The sequence below is a fragment of the Dermacentor silvarum genome, chromosome 10, assembly GCF_013339745.2.
Source record: "Dermacentor silvarum isolate Dsil-2018 chromosome 10, BIME_Dsil_1.4, whole genome shotgun sequence".
Taxonomy (NCBI): Eukaryota; Metazoa; Arthropoda; class Arachnida; order Ixodida; family Ixodidae; genus Dermacentor; species Dermacentor silvarum.
Genome location: NC_051163.1, coordinates 122252742 through 122265111, shown reverse-complemented (window position 1 = coordinate 122265111; position 12370 = coordinate 122252742).

The following is a 12370-nucleotide window of genomic DNA, read 5'->3' as shown; positions in this document are numbered from 1 at the left end:
TTTTGCTGCAACGTAAGAAAATCATACTCATACATTAGTTAAATGTCCTGAGGTGTATTACGTACATTAAAAAATAATATCTGAATGGCACGTTCCCAAAAACTAATCAGTTTATTCGGACACGACCGGCCTAGTGAGCTTGTTCTCCCCATCGTAGATGACTGGCACGTCACGACCCCGGGGACTGGGTCACAGCGGCCCGGAAGAGCCCAGTGCGCACGAGGCAATACATGAGTGTCGACAGTGACGTCATTACGTCAGTGCTATTGACAAGCTGCTAGCGGCTCATGTCGATCCCGCCGAAGCAGCTGGAGTTGGGAGGATTACGAGGTCGTCGGTCGGACTGCGTGTCACTTGAGGAGCACAGAAACACTTCCGACATGAGGCTGCATGTCGACGAATGTTGGCCGAGGGAGAATACTGCGAGCGACTTTTGATCCGCTTAAACGCCGCGCGACCACAAGACGTGTTCGCATTTAAACGGACAAAATAATCAAAAAAATTACGACGCTATATCAAGAAATTACGCTTCTAGAGTAACATAACGGCCACTGTTACCCTTGGGGTAGGCTTGGTAATCCGGAAAGGAAACAAAAACAAGAGACAAGTGGTCGGCGCCGCCTTGAATTTTTAGCACCAGATCATCGTGATGTCATGGATTTTGATGGTCTAATCAATCTTTTATCGGTAAGGATGGGCTTCGTTATATTCTCAGTCACCAAAATACTAAACTTAGCAAGTTTCCCAAACATTTATTACGCAAGAAGGAACCGTACAGGAGAGTACGCTTTGAAGTCGATGATGTCACAATAACGTGCCGGCTCTGAGGTTCCGACGCGAAATTCAAGAAAATAAATGTTTAGCCAGAATCCTTTGTTAACTTTAGTTTCGCCTTTATTTCTTCTCGCTCAAGTTAACTTCTTGCCGCGAAATTAGCGAAGATAGACTTTTGGAGGAATGTTATCAGCGTAAAAGGATGGAGTGTTTCTCTGTCGTGTCCTTTCAAGCTGTTCTGGGAAAGGAAAATCAGGCTGCGCCGACAGCCGCTAAATTTTTTCGTCGCTGGTCGTGGTCGGGATCGGCGGTGACGCGAAAGTGTTCCAGCAGCTCTTTGCTTGCAGTGGCTCTCCCTCTCTCTCCCGCGGTTCGTGGAAAAAAAAAAAAAAAGCGCGCGCACCTCTTTGAGGCCGAAGTCGCGTCTCGTCGCCGCCTCCTCTCTTCCGGCGGCGTTCCGAGCGTTTCGTCGACGGACGACGTTCGGTCTGCTTGTCTTCTCGGACCGCGGCGACGTGTGTGTACGTGCAGCGCGCGTTCCAATTCGCAGCGAGCGGCGCGCATTTCTGACTCGTCGTGGTGGCCTGGTTCCCAGGAAGTGGGGGGGCTCTCTCTCTCTCGGCTTGTCCGCCGACCCGATCCTTGTCTGGCCGGGGTCAGCTGCCGCGGCGGCGGTCGGTCGACGCCGCAAACTCTCCGCTGTTGCGCCGGCGCTGCCGAACAACGCGCCTTCTTCGCACGAGCGGCGAAAGTGCAATAACGCGGTCGAAAGACGCGCCTCTCACCTCCTCCTCCCGGTCTCTCGGAAAGGTCTTCTGTTCCCTCGACGCGTTCCGGAGACCGGCGCTGCCGCGGCAACCCCAACGCTATATACGTGGCCGACGTTACCGTAATTGCGGCTTCGCTCGCGCGATGTGGCCCGTCGAGAACGAGCACCCTGACCAAGACTTATCTTGGCGCTGTGATAGGTAGGACAGAGAAAGAGCGACGGGGGGCTTCCTTCGACGTAATTCCGGGGCTATCGGGGAGTTGGCGTTCGATGCTGGCTTGATTCTACTGTACCTGATTCAACGAACGCCTGTATAGATGAAAATTTGGCCCCCTTCTCATGTGACGCTCTCTTCGAGGTATGACTTAAATTATTTGTGAACCCTAGCTATGCCTTTCGCAACTTCTGACTACAAGGTAATGCAAAAAAAAAAAAGAAAATGACAGAAAAGCAAGAGATTAAAAATTGAATTATGGGGTTTTACGTGCCAAAACCACGATCTGATTATAAGGCACACGCTTAGTGGGGGACTCCGGAATAATTTTGAGCACCTGGGGTTCTTTAACCTGCACTTAAATCTAAGTACACGGGTGTTTTCTGCATTTCGCTCTCAGCGAAATGCGGCTGCCGTGGCGAGGACTCGATCCCGCGACCTCGTGCTTAGCAGACCCACACCATAGCCACTAAGAAACCACGGCGGGTAAAGCAAAAGATAAGAGTATGCTACCTGCACATTACAGGCATGTATACGTACAAAACAACACAGTTTCGCCTTGTTTCGCTACAAATGACCTGTCCGAGAAGACAAAAAGAGTTCAGGCTATCTCCCTTGCTATGGTCGGAAGAGATTACGCGGGAATGAAGCTGACGATTCTTGACAACTGAAGACAAATGTTGGCCGCCGTCTATATCTGCACGAAATCTTGGTGGAGGGCAATGTAGTCACTTAGACATTGAGGAATTCATAGACGGCGGCATTTCGATCCTATGAAGGTCGGCCGTTGCGTTGTGCCCTGCTTGCATTATGCCAACTTCGGAAAATATGATGAAGTTGAACAGCCTGGGCATCTCTTGCCTCCCTCTCTGTGAGTTATATGCATATTTTCAAACATACTACTACTACTACTACTACTACTACTACTACTACTACTACTACTACTACTACTACTACTACTACTACTACTACTACTACTAATAATAATAATAATAATAATAATATTAATCGTGGTGATGATGGCGAGCTCTAATTGCCCATGGTTGCAAGTCTGCCACATGACTGCTTGAAAACGACTGCTCGAACTTTCCATAAAACCTTCCTTGCTCTTAAATTGCACTTGTTGACAAACCACTGCGAAAGTGTGAGGGGGGTTTCCCTCGTCCTGCAAATGATTTTTATTTGTTTCCTTCCTTGTTTGGAGCTTGTTAAGTACGCCAGCGTTCACCATGTTTGTTTAAGGCTGCCTTCGCTATCGCATTTTTGCGCATCCTCACCGTTCTAAGCAAATGCTTCGGATCATTGGTGTTGTAGGGGAAGTATCCTTCAGAGCATAGCTTTTCATGTGCGGTCATGCAGCGAAGGCTTCATCAGCCTTTCCGCTGTCCGCTATCGATTCACTGCGTGCAGGTGTATGATAGTTCATTTTATTGATACGTAAAATATAAAAATACCGAAGACAATAGTTGACAAACGTGGATGACATTAACTTCATCGACGATGTGCAGCCAAAACGTGGTAAGGCACCGCATATAGTACGCAATGAAAGAGTGTAGTTCCACGCTTCAGCATTGGTTACATTGGAAATATATGCATAGGTATATAGCATAATTAAACGGTACATATGCACGTTGGCTCCTCTGGCTGGCTGATGCTCCCCGTAGTTTTCTCTACACTGCACAGAGATTGCAAGATGGAGTGCAGAAAGGTTGCCTCTGTATTAGAGGGGGCTGCTACGCAGAGAAAATTTTGGGTTTGTGTGAAATTTGTGAAATATTTGGCTGGACATCTCGACTTCTCGTGTCTCCTTTCAGCGGGAAGGGGGAGGGGGGGGGGAGAAGTGTTGTGGCACCGTATGAAGAACACTTCTCTGAATTAACACAGTGGTGGCGACGGAGGTAACGTGACTCGACTGCAAATACGTTCATAAACGTGTTGTACGCCTGTTGACTGCTTCTGGTCGAGACACAGATTGGACGAATGCTTGGCGATACCGCCCACGTGTCACGAACGTCAGAGATGTTCACGCTGAATAACTGCCGGCCAAGCACGCCTAGCTAACCGCGCCTATTGTAACACCCCCATCGCCTCACCTACGTTGATGAAACTTAGCAGGGTGGCGGATTGGGCTAATCGGCGTTATCGACAGTGCACAGCGAGAAGGCAAAACGTGGACGTAGACAAGCCAAGCACAAGCGATGTCCTTCTGGAGCAGCAATATGTGGGTACTCACTCACGAATTGAAAGCAGCGCGACAAAATGTCGGAAGTTTTCTGCGGTGATGATGAGACCTTGCGGGTTCTTTTTCTTACAGCGAAGCTGTTAAGGGCTCAGTCTTCGATGGTCGCATCCGGATGTAGAAAAAAACTCTCTTTGGCTGTATGTTGTGTGTGCGAGTGAAAGCGCGCGAGGGACGCGCGCTTTGACGGGGAGCGAACGCACGGCGGAGAGCAAACGCGAGCAAACGAAGAGAGGGAGGGGAGGCGGCGTTTAGCTGCGGCACCAAATGCGTATCTTGCGACCGGGCGCAAGGTGAACTAGCGACCACGGTGCTGGCGACTCAATATCCGACGCGAAAGGAGGACAGCGGGAAGGCAGCGCGGGAGGGAGGGGTTGCAGCTTCTGCTCTGCGAGCAACTTGTACTTTGCGCGGCGCCGGGTGGTCGTGCGCTCCGTATCTTGAAAACGATCTGCACGCGGCTCCTACCTTTGTATGCACTGTGCTTTCGCCGCTCAGTTTCCGTTGAAGCGATAGACCGCATGAACCTTCGCTCGCTGCTGCTGGCGCGCTTGCTTACGCCAGCGTTTGGACTGCGACTGTATGCGGTCACACAAACAACGCGCAGAACTGTTGTCGACGGTGGCGGCGTTTTGCCCGCGTTCGCACCGAACGCGCGCGGCGTTGGTGACGTGTTTATGAAGAACGTGCCAACCTTTGCCGCACACCCTATGGCGGTGTACCGTAGCGACCATAAGGCCATGGTCCCTGTGGTCACTAAATAAATGAAAACCACCGGATCACATATATTTCTCTTTCTTTAATAGTTCAAATAACCAATTACACCATCAGATCTTAATAGTCATAATTGGAAATATATAATTCCCACCATAGTACAGCTTCACTGGTCTTCCATCTCCACCCCAGTGGAAGGGCTGGCAGTTTTTTTTTTCGGACTTCGTCGCCATATTGGTTTGCAGTGGCTGTAGCTGTATCGAGGCCATCCAGGCTAATGATGATGGTGGTGATGATGATGATATCTGATGGCAGCTCGTTTGAATGTGGTTGTCTAGACGAGAAATGATTGCCTGGCATGTGTGCGCTATTTACTTTATCGCTTTCACCATGCTTTATCGTAATCTAGCACTCTGCCTATCACTACTTTATGTCGTCTATACCTATGTCAGCGACAATGTCGTGCCCATCTGTTCCCTGCTTTTTTGCCCGCAAATACTGCAGTCGTATTTGGCTGATGATGAGTCCCCTTCCAGCGATAGCGGTTCGCCGTATGAGAAACACTTGTCTGAGCCAACACGGCGTCGTCGTGGGAAGTCGCGTTATCTGACCGAGAATACGTTGACGAAAGTTGTACGCTCGCCGACTGCCTTCGTTCGAGACTTGATGAATGTTTGGCTTTGCGACCATGCGCCGCGCCTCTGGTGGTCGGTGGCTCGTAATATCCCGGCGCAATTTAATCGGCGTTCGCTTAAGAAAGCAGGCAAGGGCGGGCCCAACCGGGCCGCCCAGTACACGAAACTAGTCACGTCGGAACGAACAGGCCGGCGCGCTCCAAGATTGCACGCGGAAGAAGGGACGCCCGTACGTAACGCTGTGGTTGCGGCGGCCCGCGCCGACAAGCATTTTTAGACAAAGCACGATGTTCAATACTGGGCCAGCCCGTGTACTGCAGAATTAATGGAGAAAGGAAGGGGGGGGGGGGGGGGGCGAGGAACTTGTGTCCCAAACGGCGCGATTGTTACACACAGCCACACACTCCTTCTTTCTCTCTTTCCAGAGAGAGAGAGATTGTGGTTGTGAAGAGGATCACGCCGGGAGGAAAGCGAAAGTGGAGAGAGAGGATAGTGGAGGAGGGGTTAACGCCCATTGTGCTTTTCGCCTGTTACGTGTGCATGGGGCAACGGGTTGCCGCTGCTCCTTTTTTTGCCGCTGGGGCTTATTTATAGACACGCGCAGGTCACGGGGGCCGCGTTGGAACAGCACGCTCTTCTGCGGTGGGCATCCTCCGTCGAGTTCTGTGTCGTGGCACAGTGTGTAAGGAACGCCGTACGGACAATGGGCTCATATGTTTCGCCAGCACTGACGGCGCGCGTTGCTTGCTGCAGCGCAAGCAGATCGTTGTTCGTCGGCCTGCTTGGTTGTAGGGTGGATTAAAAAAAAAAAAAGAAGGCCCTCTATAGCAACACGTGGTCACGCTCGTGCGGCAAAGCTCTCGCACGTTGAAATCTGTTCTCCTGTTTGTTGGCCGTCTCTTGTGACCTGTGTATAACTCCTTGTCCACGGCTTCTTCATTCAACCTGTGGCTTTGATTGATACTCGTGTACCTGTAACCCCTGTAAGCACTTCCCGGGATACTTGTCTCATCTTATCTATTCGTGTTCATAACCGGCGCCGGAGCGTTTGACATGTACTTACTTTGGACGTGTTCTACTTGTGTGCTTCCTCACGGCTTGGCATTCATTCAGAACGTTACGTTAGGCAAGGACTTGTCTGAACATCGGGACATGACCTTGCATTGCCCGTACGCACGGTTCGTGCAGCTAAGAACGTAACCGCACACCTTATTACATGCCTATTTTGTCGCTCTTCAGCAACGAATTCAGCCATGTTAGGCATCGCTAAATCTGATCTTCAGCGTCATCGTTTTCTCGCTGTTTTCTCGCATAAAGCTTTTGTTGTACATTCCCCGAAGGATTTGGCACATACGGAATCTAAGAGAAGCGGCATTATTATAATGGTTGTAGGGGAAGCGTAACACGTTTCATATTAACATGGGATTGCATGAGTTTAGGATATTTGCACGAATAGAAGTTCCTTAGTTCAACCGGGGTATGCGGAATTACAGATTTTCGGGAAATGCCGTGGCCCCGAAGTAGACCTAAATGCACTGAAGAAACCGATGAAATCTCCCATTATTTAACGGTGTTACACATTTTTTTTATTGTAACGACCATTTTACCTTTTTTTTTAAATCTGAATTTGGTTAATTCAACCCCTGGGTTCATGTACCTTCATTTGTATCCAATTCATGCTATCTTATGTGCCGTGATATTAGTACAGTTACGTGACCGGACTTTGTGTTTACTTTAGTGCACCTATGTTACTGAACTTTGTGTGCCGTTTTTCTTAGTTGTCTTTCAGTATTAGTGTGGCATTAGTGTACTTATGCGACTGGATTTTGTGTTTACCTTAATACGTCTTTGTGACTGAACTTTGTCTTGCTGTGTTTCTGAGTTGACTTTCAGTATTAGTGTGGCATTAGTGTACTTATGCGACTGGATTTTGTGTTTACCTTAATACGTCTTTGTGACTGAACTTTGTCTTGCTGTGTTTCTGAGTTGACTTTCAGTATTAGTGTGGCATTAGTGTACTTATGCGACTGGATTTTGTGTTATTGTGATTTGGAGTCGACATTTAATTTTAATGCGTGCATGTTAATTATTTTTTCCTTTCATATCTCTATGCGAAAAGAAGTAGCTGGCGCGAATTAAAGGCGTCAACATCTCCTAAATACCATATAATAAAAAGAAAACACCACTCTCTCGAATGTTTTCGCCATCTTTATAGCGTGGGATGCTCGTCCAGTCAGAATACATGCGGGTCGCAAATATATAGTGTTGTACATTCTGTAACTTGAAGGCATGTATAAATGGCCGAATTACAACAATGGAGATGAATTACAACAAATGATTGAGGACCTTAATCGAGAAAGTGTAAGAATTGGGTTGAAGATGAATATGTAGAAGACAAAGATAATGTTCAATAGCCTGGCAAGGAAACAAGAATTCAGGATCGCCAGTCAGCCTCTAGAGTCTGTAAAGGAGTACGTTTATCTAGGTCAATTACTCACAGGGGACCCTGATCACGAGAAAGAAATTTACAGAAGAATAAAATTGGGTTGGAGTGCATACGGCAGGCATTGCCAAATCCTGACTGGGAGCTTACCACTGTCGTTGAAAAGAAAAGTGTACAATCATTGCATTCTACCGGTACTAACATATGAGGCAGAAACTTGGAGGTTAACAAAGAAGCTAGAGAACAAGTTAAGGACCGCGCAAAGAGCGACGGAACGAAATATCTTAGGACTAACGTTAAGAGACAGGAAGAGAGCGATGTGGATCAGATAACAAACGGGGATGACCGATATTCTAGTTGACATGAAGCGGAAGAAATGGTGCTGTGCAGGCCATGTAATGCGTAGGATGGATAACCGCTGGATCATTAGGGTTACAGAATGGATACCAAGAGAAGGGAAGCGCAGTCGAGGTCGGCAGAAAACCAGATGGGATGATGAAGTTAGGAAATTTGCAGGCGCAAGTTGGAATACGCTAGCGCATGACAGTAGTAATTGGAGTTCGCAGGGAGAGGCCTTCGTCCTGCAGTGGACATAAAATATAGGCTGATGATGATGATGATGATGATGATGATGATGATGATGATAAATGGCTGACTAGTTTGAGCCACGGTGGGACAGATTTCGACGACCGACGACTGTGCTCACCGCTATTGTTGTCGTTGGAGTGTAACATTGTTTTCCTGGTCTCATGTTTGCCCAATAAAGGGTTAAATTCGTGACTCAAAGTTTAGGCACGTGTGGTTCTTCACCGTCACTACAACTTGACTGTAATCATTTTGTGTCAGGCGGACATGAGAACGTAGGCATTTTCTTTTATATAAAACGAATGCAATTCAAATCCGTTCGGCTGCTTTGTTTCACATTGAGGTTTTTCTTCGTTTCCTAAGTACTTCAACAGATAAATTAAATTTAGACACAAAACAAAGCCTATTCTTGTTGAAGAACATTGTTGCTGCTAAGTGCAGGGAAACGAGCAGGCTAGGGAGAACCTTATAAGTCGACCTGTTGAAAGAAATATTTATGGCTCAAACTAGACGCGGCCAAAAACACAATGACAGAATGGGTGCCGATTTCCAGCTCAATTTATTCTGAACGAGAAATCGCTTTATAAGCGCAGCCAAGCCAAGTGATAACAGTGAACATACTACTGCAGAACAACCAAAACAAATAAGGAATGCTCAGCGATCAGCTGCGCACACTAATCAAACTGACACGCGCAGACAGTGGCCCAGAAAAAGCAGTTTTTTATCTAGAAGGAATAATGATGGCGTGTTGACACAGGTATGGCACCTTCGCTGGATGAAATAAGTCTCTATTACCCCCGTCTCTGTCTAATCTTTAGCTCTGCCTATAAACTTCGTTTGAGTAAACGTCGGATAACATCCGCATTCATGAGAATCTTTGGCCATTAGGCTGCCAAAACCATAGTTGACATTAAATCGTCCGTCCTGCTCAATGTGTTCTTTGTCCTCGTCCAGCTTGCGTCGTAAATTTTTTTCTAATATGACCGACCAACTAGCTGAAACCTTGATTTTGCTGTACTACGACACTAGTACCAACTCTGCACTCGTTGTTTCGTTTACAAAGTGGCAATTGCCACTCTAGAAACGCCACACACTTAAGTGTGGCGTTTAATTGCCACACACTTAAGTGTGTAACTATAGCAGAAAAGTACCAACTAGTCAATGGATCACTTATTCGGAGGCTTTTCCTTAGCCCAGGATGCTACGAACTGGTAAGTTTATCGCCTGTGTGTTTATCGACATGTGTGGTGTCAGTTGTCTGCTTAGTCAGAAAACCTATCGATTTCTATTTAAAGGACGAAGTTAGTTGTCAGCAAATGTATCTTTTCTTAAGGATGAAGCAAATTGTTCAATAAATGTATGCGACCTTTTTTTCGTCTTCTAGGCGAAACATGCATAAAGTGAGAATATATTTAGCGTAGCTCCATCAACGAGAAATAATTATGCAAGGGCCGTATAACGTAAGTATCGGGCTGTGCAAGTATTGGGCAGTGGCCCGCTGCCTTGTTTGAACATCCCAATCAAACACTCTCCTCGTTTATAGGCGGTCACTTTTCTTTGATTTGAAAGCAAATAGCATTGCCTTCCTTGACAAGTTTTCTCTTAATTAATAGGCTGAAAAGACGCGTTGAACGTGCAGAAGTGGGGAGGGTTTTGATGGGTCCATGCTTGCGCAGTCAAAGTAGATAACCAGATGAAGAGGGCGGTGCTGGTGTCTGCGTTTGGTCCCCTTCCCTTCGTTTAGCTTCCGGTAGCTGATCAAAATTCGCGGCGGCATGCAACGAGAGATTAAAGATGTCGTTAAAAGTGATCATCGGCTAGGAAGAGTTGGCAGAGCGATGTCATATACGTGCCGAAAGATCTCGATCGCGCAAGAATGTTTTATTATACGCAGAGAAATCCATTTTCCCCGGAAGATCCGAGTAGCCAATGCCAGAGCGATCGGCGGGCAGCTATCTTCTATTCCTTTCGGAACGGGGCATTTTCCGGCAATTCCGAAAGAAAAAAATTGAGTTTTGTGCGGCATGATATTGCCTCTTCAGGGCGTATACGTCATTTCGACGTGGTGACTTTTCGCGGTTTAATGATGTCGCGTTACAGACAGGCGAGGTAGGCGCAGAGCAAAAATATTTTACCGATAGCGGACGGCTAATGGTGGAAAATGTGTACAATCGGAAATAATTGTTTTCTTTTGTTCAGCCTAATCATGCCTCATCAGTGTGTACGCGCTATATCAAATGGGGAGTTTTCGTGATTTTCGGGACGTCGCGTCACAGACAGGTGAAGGGGGAGCGGGACGAAATTTGTTTGACCAATCCTGGAGAGGTAGTGGCAGAAACGGAATAGAAACAGATTGGACCAGCTTTACGGCATAGCGCCCAGCAACAGCGCACCTGGCTGTTGCTGGTAGACCAAAGCTCTTGTTGTCGTTCCGTTTCCAACGTGCAAAGCTGGCGATGGGTACAGTGCACCTTTAAGCATGCGTGACAAAGCTTTAGCAATCGAAGTGCCTTTGGAGGCAGGACGGGAACGAGTAAGTCCAAGTGCCTTGACAATTTCTTTGTATATGCAAAACAGTTCAAACATTATCGGTCACTGTATGCTACACGTACAACTGTGCGGTGGTGCGCTGGCGTGTGTTTTAATTTCATTGTAAGCGCATCATTTTAGCATACCGATGCTTGTACGAATAATTTGCCATGGAAACGTATTCCAGTGACCACACTGCTCCTTTCTGAAGAATACAGTGAGGCGAGAAGGAGAAGCAGCGTCGAAGCACCAAATGAACGCGCTCTGATAACTGTTAATCAGCATAATGTGTGAAAACGTTGTAGGTAATATAAGAACACAGATGCACTGTCGCGAAGTGCACACTAGTTAGTGCTAAACCTTTTGCCTCAACGCCAATCTCTATCCATCTTGCATGCATTCTCTTCCTTTGGCGCTGCGCGTTCGGTATTTTCCTGTAAATATCGCTATTTGCACCCCTTAGCGTGTCATAACGGCTGTTGTATACTTAATCATTGTTCTCATTGGTGATCGCTCAGAAGGCACTGCCGTTTGATGTATATACAGTCGTTTATTATTCAAGTAACAGTTATACAAATACGAGCACTTCCTTCAATATCTTCAGATCTTGTCAGAGCAGGCCGTTATAAGATGCTTAACCATCAGCTTCTTCGGGTCTTTCGAACTCCGTCCACTCTTCCAGCTTCCCACAGCCCCCCTCCTCCTCCTCGAGACGTCCTTCCCGGCAAGCCCAACCAATGTCGCAAATTTGAAGAGAGTGTCGGGGTGCGCGGGGAAGCCGTCGGAGGAGGGATTCCAGATGTTCCAGACGTTCCATATTCCAGATGTTCTGCCGCTCTTACGGCAGAACATCTGGAATATCTCAATTCACGATACAAACTAAAGAACTATACAAACACAACAAAAGAACATCAGTGAGTATAAATGTCTCGACAACGCCCCTTATTGGGCAAAATACGCTCGATATCTAAAGTGAATATTTACTGAAGGATTTGTGGCATGATTTATCCTCGTGGAGTACACATACTTTAAAGATGCCTCGGAGCTAACGGCTGGCTTTGGAGCTGCGGCTCTAGCCTTGCGCACGCGGCAAGAAGTAAATGCGCGCTCTCAGCGCTCATTAGAAGCCACGACTAAACGAGTGCGTGGCCGCAGAGACGCGTTTTAGCGGGAGGTGCCGCAGCAACTCTCGGGCGAACTGGGGCGTCAAATGAAACCCCGGAGAGGGAGAGTGCCGGCGATGTCGTCGTGGCGGCAGGGGGGGTTGTCGGTGCTACACCTTTCCTGGTCGGCGTATAAGGGGGGCCACGTACGCGCGCTGAGCCAGAGCAGCGCGAGCGCTGGGTCAGGGTGTGTGGGCGAGGCGACTGCCGCGCGGCTTCCGCGACTCGCTTCAAGGTAACGCCCGTTGCGTTTTCTCGCGGTGCCGCAGCGCGCTCTCGAAAAGAGAAAGTGGCCCCCAGCTCAT